The sequence below is a fragment of the Eubalaena glacialis genome, chromosome 10 (assembly GCF_028564815.1).
Source record: "Eubalaena glacialis isolate mEubGla1 chromosome 10, mEubGla1.1.hap2.+ XY, whole genome shotgun sequence".
In the NCBI taxonomy this organism is placed as follows: domain Eukaryota; kingdom Metazoa; phylum Chordata; class Mammalia; order Artiodactyla; family Balaenidae; genus Eubalaena; species Eubalaena glacialis.
In genome coordinates, this window is record NC_083725.1 from 77,154,028 (window position 1) to 77,164,142 (window position 10,115).

At 36.0% G+C, this 10,115-nt stretch overlaps 1 non-coding gene across 1 annotated transcript; it reads left to right on the forward strand.

Moving 5' to 3' along the window:
* The first annotated feature begins 8,230 nt into the window (after positions 1–8,230).
* LOC133100208 (U6 spliceosomal RNA) lies at positions 8,231–8,336 on the forward strand. The gene has a single exon (XR_009702446.1). It is a non-coding gene; the product is annotated as a U6 spliceosomal RNA (small nuclear RNA).
* The last annotated feature ends 1,779 nt before the right edge of the window (positions 8,337–10,115 follow it).

Below are 10,115 nucleotides of genomic sequence, written 5' to 3' on the forward strand. Positions count from 1 at the left end.
TCTGCAAGCCAAGGAGAGAGTAAACCTGCTGACTCTCTGATCTTGGATCTCCAGCCTTCAGAACTGTGAGAATATAAATTTCTGTAGTTTAAGCCACCCAGTCTGTGGTATTTTATTATGGCAGCCCTATCAAACTAACACAACTCACCCCCCAAAAAATCTCAGAAAGCTTTTTTATAGAAATTGACAAACTGATTCTAAGATTTAAATGGAAATGCAAATGATATGGAATAACCACAACAGTCATGTTAAGTTTTTTTTTTTTAAACTCATAGGACTGGGACTTTCCTGGTGGCACAGTGATTAAGAATCCGCCTGCCAATGCAGGGGACATGGGTTCGACCCCCGGTCCAGGAAGATCCCACATGCCACGGAGCAACTAAGCCCATGTGCCACAACTACTAAGCTTGAACTCTAGACCCCGAGAGCCACAACTACTGAGCTCATGTGCCACAACTACTGAAGCCCGCATGCCTAGAGCCCATGCTTCACAACAAGAGAAGCCACTGCAATGAGAAGCTGGGGTACCACAATGAAGAGTAGCCCCAACTTGCTGCAACTAGAGAAAGCCCACACGCAGCAATGAAGACCCAGTGCAGCCAAAAATAAATAAATAAATAAAATTATTAAATAAATAAATAAAGTCATAGAACTTTCATTGCCTGGTTTCAAAACTTACTTTAAAGTTAAAGTAATCAAGGTGGTGTAGTACTGGTGTAAGGATAAACAAACAGATCAGTGGAACAGACTAGAGAAAATGGAAATAGACCCATGCATGTATAGACAATTGATCTTCAACAAAGATGCTAAGGCAGTCCAATGGGGAAAGAAAAGCCCTTCCAAGGAATAAAACAACTGGATATGCATGCTAAAAAAGCAAAAACAAACACCTCCACTATATACAACAATTAATTCAAGATAGAAAATAGACTTAAATGTAAATACGGAAACAACAAAACTAGAAGAAAACATAGGAGAATATCCTTATGAACTTGGGGTAGGGGAAAATTTTTCTAGAGAGGACACAAAATGCATTATATATAAAAGAAAAAATAAATTGGGCTTCACCAAAATTAATAACATCTGCTCATCAAAAAATAGAATTAAGGAAAAGGTAAGTCACAGACTAAGAGAAAATATTTGCAAAACATATATCTGACAAAGAAATTGTATCCAAATATATAAAGAACTCTTATAAATCAATAATAAAAATACCAAAAACTCAATAAAAAGGGCAAATGCTTCAAAAGCACTTCACAAAAGAAGATATAAATGGCTAATGAGCACCATGAAAAGATGCTCAACATTAGTGATCAAAGAAATTAAAAATAAAACCATAATGAGATATCACTCCACACCCACCAGAATGGCTAAAATTTAAAAGACCAATAATACTAATCGTCGGTGAGGATTTAGAGCAACTGGAACATTCATATGTTGGTGGATTGTTAATGGTACCACACTTTGGAAAAATAATTGCCTGCTTCCTTTCTAAAAAAAAATTTTTTTTTAGCTTCCTCATATTTTTCCTTGAGGTATAATTGACATATAACATTATATTAGTTTCTAGTGTACAACATAAAGACTTGGTATTTGTGTATATTGCTAAATGATCACCACAATAAGTCTAGTTAACATATGTCAGCATAGTTACAAATCTTTTTTTCTTGTGATGAGAACTTTTAAGATGTACTCTCTTAGCAACTTTCAAGTAAACAATACAGTATTATTAACTATGGTCACCATGCTGCATATTACATTCCCAGGACTTAGTTATTTTATAACTGGAAGTTTGTACTTTTTGCCCAACCCAAACCCCTCCCCCCACCAATCTGTTCTCTGTATCTATGAGTTTAGTTTTTTGTTTTGTTTTGTTTTTAGACTCCACATATATGTGAGATCATACAGAATTTGTCTTTCTCTGACTTATTTCACTTAGTATAATGCCCTCAAGGTCCATTCATGTTGTCACAAATGGCAAGATTTCCTTCTTTTTATGGATAAATAATATTTCATTGTATATATATATATAGATATACATATTACATTTTCTTTATCCATTCATTCATTGGTGGACACTTAGGTTGCTTCCATGTCTTGGCTATTGTAAATAATGCTGTAATGAACATGGGGGTGCAGATATCTTTTTGAGTTAATGTATTCATTTCCTTAGGATAAATAGCCAGAAGCGGAATAACCTGTTTTTTATACGGTTTAGCATACACCTACCTTATGAGCCAACTATTCTACTTCTAGGTATTCAGCCAAGAAAAATAAAACCATGTGTCCACAAAAAGACTTGTGCAAAAATATTTACAGCAGCTTTTCTTTATAGCCCAAACTGGAACAAACCAAAATCATCAACAGACAGATGCATGAACTGTGCTATAAAAACTGTGGAATGCTACTCAGAAATTTTTTTAAAACATATTACTGATACACTCAAGAATGTATGTCTCAAAAATATATTAAGTATAACAAGTCAGACACAAAATAGTACATACTGTATGATCCCATGTAAGATGTTTGAGAACTTGCAAAACTAAACTATAGTGATAAATATTAGAAAATTGTTGGGACTTCCCTGGTGGTCCAGTGGCTAAGACTCCATGCTCCCAATTCAGGGGACCTGGGTTTAACCCCTGGTCAGGGAACTAGATCCCACACGCCACAACTAAGTGTTGGCATGCCGCAACTAAAAGATCCCACATGCCTCAACGAAGATCCCGCACACGGCAACGAAGATCCCACGTGCCACAACTAAGACCCATTGCAGCCAAATAAAAATAAATAAATATAATTTAAAAAAAGAATATTTTTATCTCTGGGGTGGCATAGAAAGTTGTCCAGAAAGGAGAAAGAAGAAACTTTCTAGTGTGATGGAATTGTTTTCTATCTTGTTTGGTGTTTTGTTGTCTTGGTGTATAAATTTGTCAGAATCATCAAATTGTACCCATAATACATTTTACAGTAAGTAAATTATATCTCAAAACAGATGTGAGTTACTAATTCGAAAAGGTACATGCACCCCAATGTTCACTGCAGCACTATTTACAATAGCCAAGACATGGAAACCACCTAAATGTCCATTGACAGATGAATGGATAAAGAAAATGTGGTACCTATATACAATGGAATATTACTCAGCCATAAAAATATGAAATAGCGTCATTTGCAGCAACATGGATGGACCTAGAGATTATCATACTAAGTGAAGTAAGTCACAAAGAGAAAGACAAATACCATATGATATCACTTATATGTGGAATTGAAAATATGATACAAATGAACTTACAAAACAGAAACAGACTGACAGACATAGAGAACACACTTGTGGTTGCGAAGGAGGGGGTGTTAGGGGGGATGGACTGGGAGTTTGGGGTTAGTAGATGCAAACTATTACATTTAGAATGGATAAACAACAAGGTCCTATGGTATAGCACAGGGAACTATATTTAAAATCTTGTAATTAACCATAATGGAAAAGAAAAAAAAGATACGAGTTAGAAACAGAAAAACATAGAACTAATAAATACATCCAAAAGTTAATTATTTGAAAAAAGAGCATAATAAAAGAACCCATTAGCTAATATAATTGTGGGAAAAAAGGCAGGGGTGGGGGGTGTACCATATACATAAAATTAGAAATGACAAGGAGGAAATAACCATCAAAACTGCACACTTTTTAAAAAAATGATAAGAATCTACTTTATATAATTCTTTGCACATAAATTTAGAAAAGTAAATGAAGCGGATAATTTTCTAGACAAACACAACTTGTCAAAATCAACCCCAGTGGAGACAGAAAGTCTAAACATATAAAATACCACAGAAGAAATAGAGGAAGTATGAAAAGAGCTTTCCCTCAAAAATGTACCCGGTCCAGATTGTTTCTCAGGGAAATTCTATTTCTAAGTTATTTTATGAAGTGAGTACAACTTCAATCTCGATCTGAAAAGATTGCATCAACAAAAGGAAACTATAGACCAATATCACTTCTAAATATCAATAAATATATTAAATAATTAACAAACAGATTCCAACAGCACATCAAAATATTCATCATGACCAAGTAGAGTGGATTCAATACTCTAAAATCCATTTGTATTATCCATCATATTACAGGAGCTAAGAATTATATAAGTATGCATCTAGAAAACCCAAAGGAACCCACAGAAAATGACTACAAACAAAAAAATTCAGTGAAATAGGTTATAAAATCAATCTACAAAAATCAAGTTTTCATATATATAAACAAAAATCAGTTTATATTGGAAAAGAAAACCCTCTCTGTGAAAGCCAAATAAAATTAAATGTGACAGCATAAATTTAACAAGAAATGCCCAAAACCTCTATGAAGAAACACTATAAAACAGTTCAAAAATACACAAAAATAACCTTGCATGAATAGAAAGATATACCATATTCTTGGATAAGAAGACTCAATATCAAAGATTTCAGGTCTCCCTAAGCTAATTCATAAAATTTAATTTAATATAACTCATAAATTTAATATAATCCAATAAAAATATGACTAAATTTCTTTCTGGAGCTAGATAAGTTTATTATAAAATTCATTTGGAAGAACAGATAAGCAAGAATAGCCAAGAGAGGAAAATCCTGAAAAAAATTTTTTAAAAAACAGCTGGGAAAAAAAGAGAGAAGTAAGAAAGGGATAGCCTCATCAGACTTTAAAACATATTATAATGTTGCTAACTAAAAGAGTGTGGTGGTGTTACATGCATAGACCAATAAAAGAAAATAGAAAATCCAGAAATAGATCTAATTGTATTTGGAAATTTAGTATACTGTGAAGGCAGAATCTCAAATTAGTGGGGGAAATGATGTTCTTTTTAATCAAAGGTATGGGCTAACTGAATAGCCATGTGTAAAAAGATAAAATTGTATTCATTCCCCACATGGTATACCAAGACAAATTCCAAGAGGATGAGAAAGTTAAATGTATTAAATGAATCCATACAAGTCTGAATTATTCTACAATCCAGGTGTGAGGGGGAACTTTCCTACCTCTGACTCAATATCTAGGAGCCATAAAGGAAAAGATTAATGAATTTTATTACATGAAAATAAGAAAAAAAATTGCTTACTTACATAGTAAGAAAACACCATAAGGAAAGGAAAGAGACAAATAACAAACTGGGGGAAATTTTTCAACTTTTATAATAGATAAAGAGTTAATATTTCCAATATATAAAGAATTTTAAAAAGAATGAGAGACCAATAATCCTATAGAGAAAAAAAAAGACTGGAGATATGCACAGACAAATCACAGAAAACTAAATACAAATGCCTCCTATTTATATGAAAAGATCTTGATTGTGCACATAATAAAAGGCAAGCTTAAAGTATACTAATATACCATTTTTCACCTAACAGAGTGGCAAATATCCAAAAGATGGATAAATTCTCTTTTGTTCCAGCTTTGAGAAAATAGGCACTCCCATCATTGCTGAAAGGAATGAAAAAAGGTACCAACACTATGAAGGGGAATTAGTAATATCTAGCAAAATAACACAGGCACTCTGACCCAGGAAGCCTATTTGTAGGACTCTCTCCTAAAGAAACACTGACAGAAACACAAAAACGTGACCACATTTTTTTTGTAACAGCAAAAACCCAAATGTCCATCAATAGGGGCCTAGTTGAATAAACTATAATACATTCAGATAGTGAAGTACCATGCAACTATAGAAAGGAATGTGGAATATCTATACATTGTTATGCCATGATCTCCAGAATGTAATGCTAAGTGGGGAAAAAAAAAAAGGTGGACTAAAGTGTATATAATAAGCTACCATCTAACTAAGAGAGTATATATGTATTCATGTGTGGTTTTGCTTATGTAAACAATTATGGAAGGATAAACCATAAAGTAAATAAAATTGTTGTCTAAAGGGAAAGGAGAAAAAAGAGAGGTGAGTTTGGGATAGAAGCTGGACTTCTCTGAATAATACCTTGTTTTTTAGATTCAACTTTAGAACCATGAAAATGTTAAATCAGAATGAAAAAGGCAATTCCTAAAATCAAGGGCAAAATAAAATAAAGGACCCTAATTGCACATTGAGTTCATAGCTTAATCATGCAGAGGTGTGTTATTTTAAATGGTTTGAAAATACAGTAATTCAACTATATGTCTCTAGTAGGATATGCCTAAGAACTGCAATAATAATAATATTTTCTCTAACCATATATTTGATATTGTTTGATATAATAATATTTTCACTGATCATATATTTGATATTGATTTTATATGAATATATGTGTGTGTTAAAAATGGGGTAAAGCAAATAAGCAATAATGCTGTTGTCATTAAGAATCAAGATTCTTAGCATAAAAGGAAAAGATTCAAAATAAAATCACAGAAGTTAAGCAAAGCCCGGTAATCCTAAAGTTTAATTGAAAATATCAGTATAAACTTACAGCATATTTTCTCTTTAAGAAATATTTTCATTTCCAAGGTTGGACATCTTTTCTTCCCAAAAAGCAAGGAATCTGTCAACGGCAACTGAAGTCATGGTTGTGTCAGAACTTAGGAAGCAACTCGGGAAAGAAGATCCTACTCACTGACCAGAAACGGCAAAACCTTAGCATCCAAGAAAACAATAACTGCAATGGTTGAAACACATGGAGTATGTTTAAATTCATGAGCCCCTATAAAACGAAAAGCCTCATTGGTCACCACTGGAGGATATAAGGAAACCAACCCACTAATTCTGAACACTGGTAAGTGTAGGGGAAGAATCAATCATTTAACCTGTTTTTTCCTGATTAAACTATATCATAAGTTAACCACATAGTTGATAAGGAAACAGTTCTTTATAGAAATAGCTCACGTAATAAATGAGGAAAAATGATAGAGTTAGAATGCCACCATTTTGCAAACCCCCAAATGAAATCATGGTTCTGGGTAATGATTACCAATGGCTGTTATATCACAAAGGAGACAACCAGTCATTAAGTGCTGGCTGGTGGAAGCACACAACAATGTAGCCTTGAAAATAAACAAATAAATCTGAATCAGACCAAGTCAGTAGATCTAGCTGCCATTTTATAGGAAATATAAGGGATACAGGAGCAAGGTAGGTGACACCACAGTGGTGCAGTCCTGTCTGGAAAGTAGAAAATGACCTAGTCTCTTCAATAAACTAATTGCAATGGAATGAAAAGAGGGCAGGGAAATCTATAAATCAAAGAGACCAAAAGAAATATCAACCACTTGCAATGTGTGAATCTTATTTAGATCCTAATTCAACTGGAAAAAAAATAGGAGACAATTGTGGAAATTTGAGCACTAACTGGATATTTGATGATACTAAGAATTTTCTAATTTTTCCTTATAATAATGATATTAAGATTGTTCTTTTTAAAACTTCTTATCTTTTAGAAAGACATACATAAATATTTACAGGTGAAATGAAATGATTTGGGGGATGCGTTTTAAGTACTCTGGCAGAGGGAGTATAAATGAAACTAAAGTGGCCATGAGTTTATTTTGTGGCTGGGTGATAGGTACCCAAGGGTTCCTTGTAGTATTATGTCCAATTTTGTAAATTTTTGAATTTCTAATAAAGACTTTTTAATGTAAGAAGTTCATAGAGTGGGCAATCATTATATCTCAGTGAAGGTAGGTCATTTGAAAGGAGAGAACAGAGCAGGAAAATCCATTAACTGCATGTAACTCATCCAAAATGTATCTCTTTTTCTTTGTTCTTTTTTTTTTTTTTTTTGTCATTTTAGGCAGCCTCACTTTTGTTGGTACTGGATTACCTGTGAAACAAATGCTCCACTCAGAGTGTGGCATGCCAACAAAACTCTCCATCTGGAGAGGCTGCCAAGCCTTAACACAGGACACTGGCAGCCCAGGCCTCCTTCCCAGGCTAAAACAGCCTTTCTTAAAAGCTGGTCTAAGGCATTCTGCCAACCCACAATCAGGTGGTGGGTACCCTGCTGGCATGTCCAATAACATACCTCAGATACTCAGGTAGCTCAGTCACCTCTTCTGCAAAGAATTCCCCTCTGACCTGCCTTGTCTGTGGTGATCTCTCCTTCTCTAGGTTTTAATAGTTACTTTTTCACCAGAAATTCCCTGCCTGTACTGCCTACACTGCCTCTGTTTCTTCAGGCTTGTTTCTTTCAAATCACACACACACACACACACACACACACACACACACACACACACGGTAGTGTCTTATAAGAATAGGCACCAGTGCTCACTTAGCAGCACATAGACTAAAATTGGAACAATACAGACAGGATTAGCATGACCCCTGTGCAAAGATGACATGCAAATTCGTGAAGCATTCCATATTTTTAAATGTTTTAAAAGAACAGGCACCACATACATATCACCTGCTGTGTCAGGCACTTCTCAGCCCTTTGCACTCAAACCTCACAATGACCCTGAGTGGAGATGTTATTATTCCATTTTATAGATGAGGAAATGGAGACAGAAACTGTAAGTAACTTAACCAAAGCCACACAGTTTGTAAATGGCAGAGCTGGGACTTAAATCCAGGTCTATCTGCTTACAAATCATGTTTATTTAACCACTGTGTTGAATTGCCTTCTTTAGCAGCAAAGTGGCTACTCAATCAGAGATCACCGGGAGATACATGAATCTAGCTAAGGAATTCAGGCATGCTGCCCCTTGCTTGTCTCTCCTTCCACATCTTCATTAAGTCCCAATGCCAGGCATCCCCTCTGCTCCGTGTAATGGAGGGGCGGAAGGATGCATTCCCCTGGGCCTGGAGGAATATAAACACATCTGGAAGGAGGCCACTGCTGAGCAAACCAAACTCCCCTCAGAGTGTGGACAGGAGGGGGAGTCTATAAATAATCATAAGAGTGTGAAGAGATTCTTTCCCCTAGGGCTCCCTTTGCGAAAGGTTGATGGTAATTGATGAGGCTACGGGGACATGCCAGTCCTTCTGTCTTAGAACCAGGTGTGGTTATTCACAAAAATGTCACTTTCCCATCCCTTCCTCCCCATCTCTGCCAGAGGCTTGGAGATCAACAAATATCAATTTACTGCTGCCCCGGGGCACACAGCAATGAGCCACCTGTACACCCCACTGCCTACAAACAAGACTTAGGCTCCTGCTCTGGCTGAGAGTTGCTTCCTCTTTGGAAATTTGGAAAGAGAGAGAGAATCACAGATTTCCTCCTTTCCAGGCAGAGAGAGGTCACCTGACCTTCCTCGAACCATATCACAAACCACCAAGTCAATAAAATCTGGAGTTCCCCACATTGCCCAGCTCATGGTGGGGAAATAAATAGACCGCTGGACCAGAAGTCAGAAGTGTGGATACTGACCCCAGATGGGCCATCTGTTAGCAATCAGTGTCTGAGTTCCAGCCCCTACATCTGTAAAATGGAGGTGAGTCTTCTGTCACATGTCACATACAAAGGTTTTTGAAAAGGATAAATTAAGCAATGCTGTTAAATAATTTGCACTGTGAGAGATCATCATTAGTATAGTCATTATCACAATGCAGTCCTGTGAGCCACCGTTAAGAGTGCCTAAGATAGGTTCCAGAAAATACCTTAAAAATGTACTGTCAGCACCTCCTGTGGCCTTGCTGGTCAGTGGCCAGCCCAAATTGCCTTGAAAATCATAAAACCAAACATATGAATAAAATCTAGAGAATAAACAACAGTTTGCCCATGTGTAGACTAGATTTGGGGATTCTTTTACGTGGATTGTCAAAGGGCACTGTGCAGGATGGGAGGTTGAGTTTTGAAAGCGTACAGAAGGAAAATTTCATTTTAACAGTATCCCTTCCATTTTAAATAGAAAAATATGTCAAAGACAGAAACTCTGTAGGTCTTCTACTGTGCACTACAACAAATGCAATAACAACTCCATCTACTGCACCAGGAAGCCAAGGTATCATGGAGTTCACCAAGGATAGTATGGTACCCAGGCCTGACTTCCTGGAAGAGGATGCCCATCATGGAGACCATGACTCCTTGGGGTAGGAGCCCGAATCCCAGGATGGAAAATGGAGAATCTTATGAGAATCTTATGTCAACCAGCAGTCCTTACCACTATAGCCACGTTATTGAATTCTCTGTCCGTGGTGCTGGCTAAA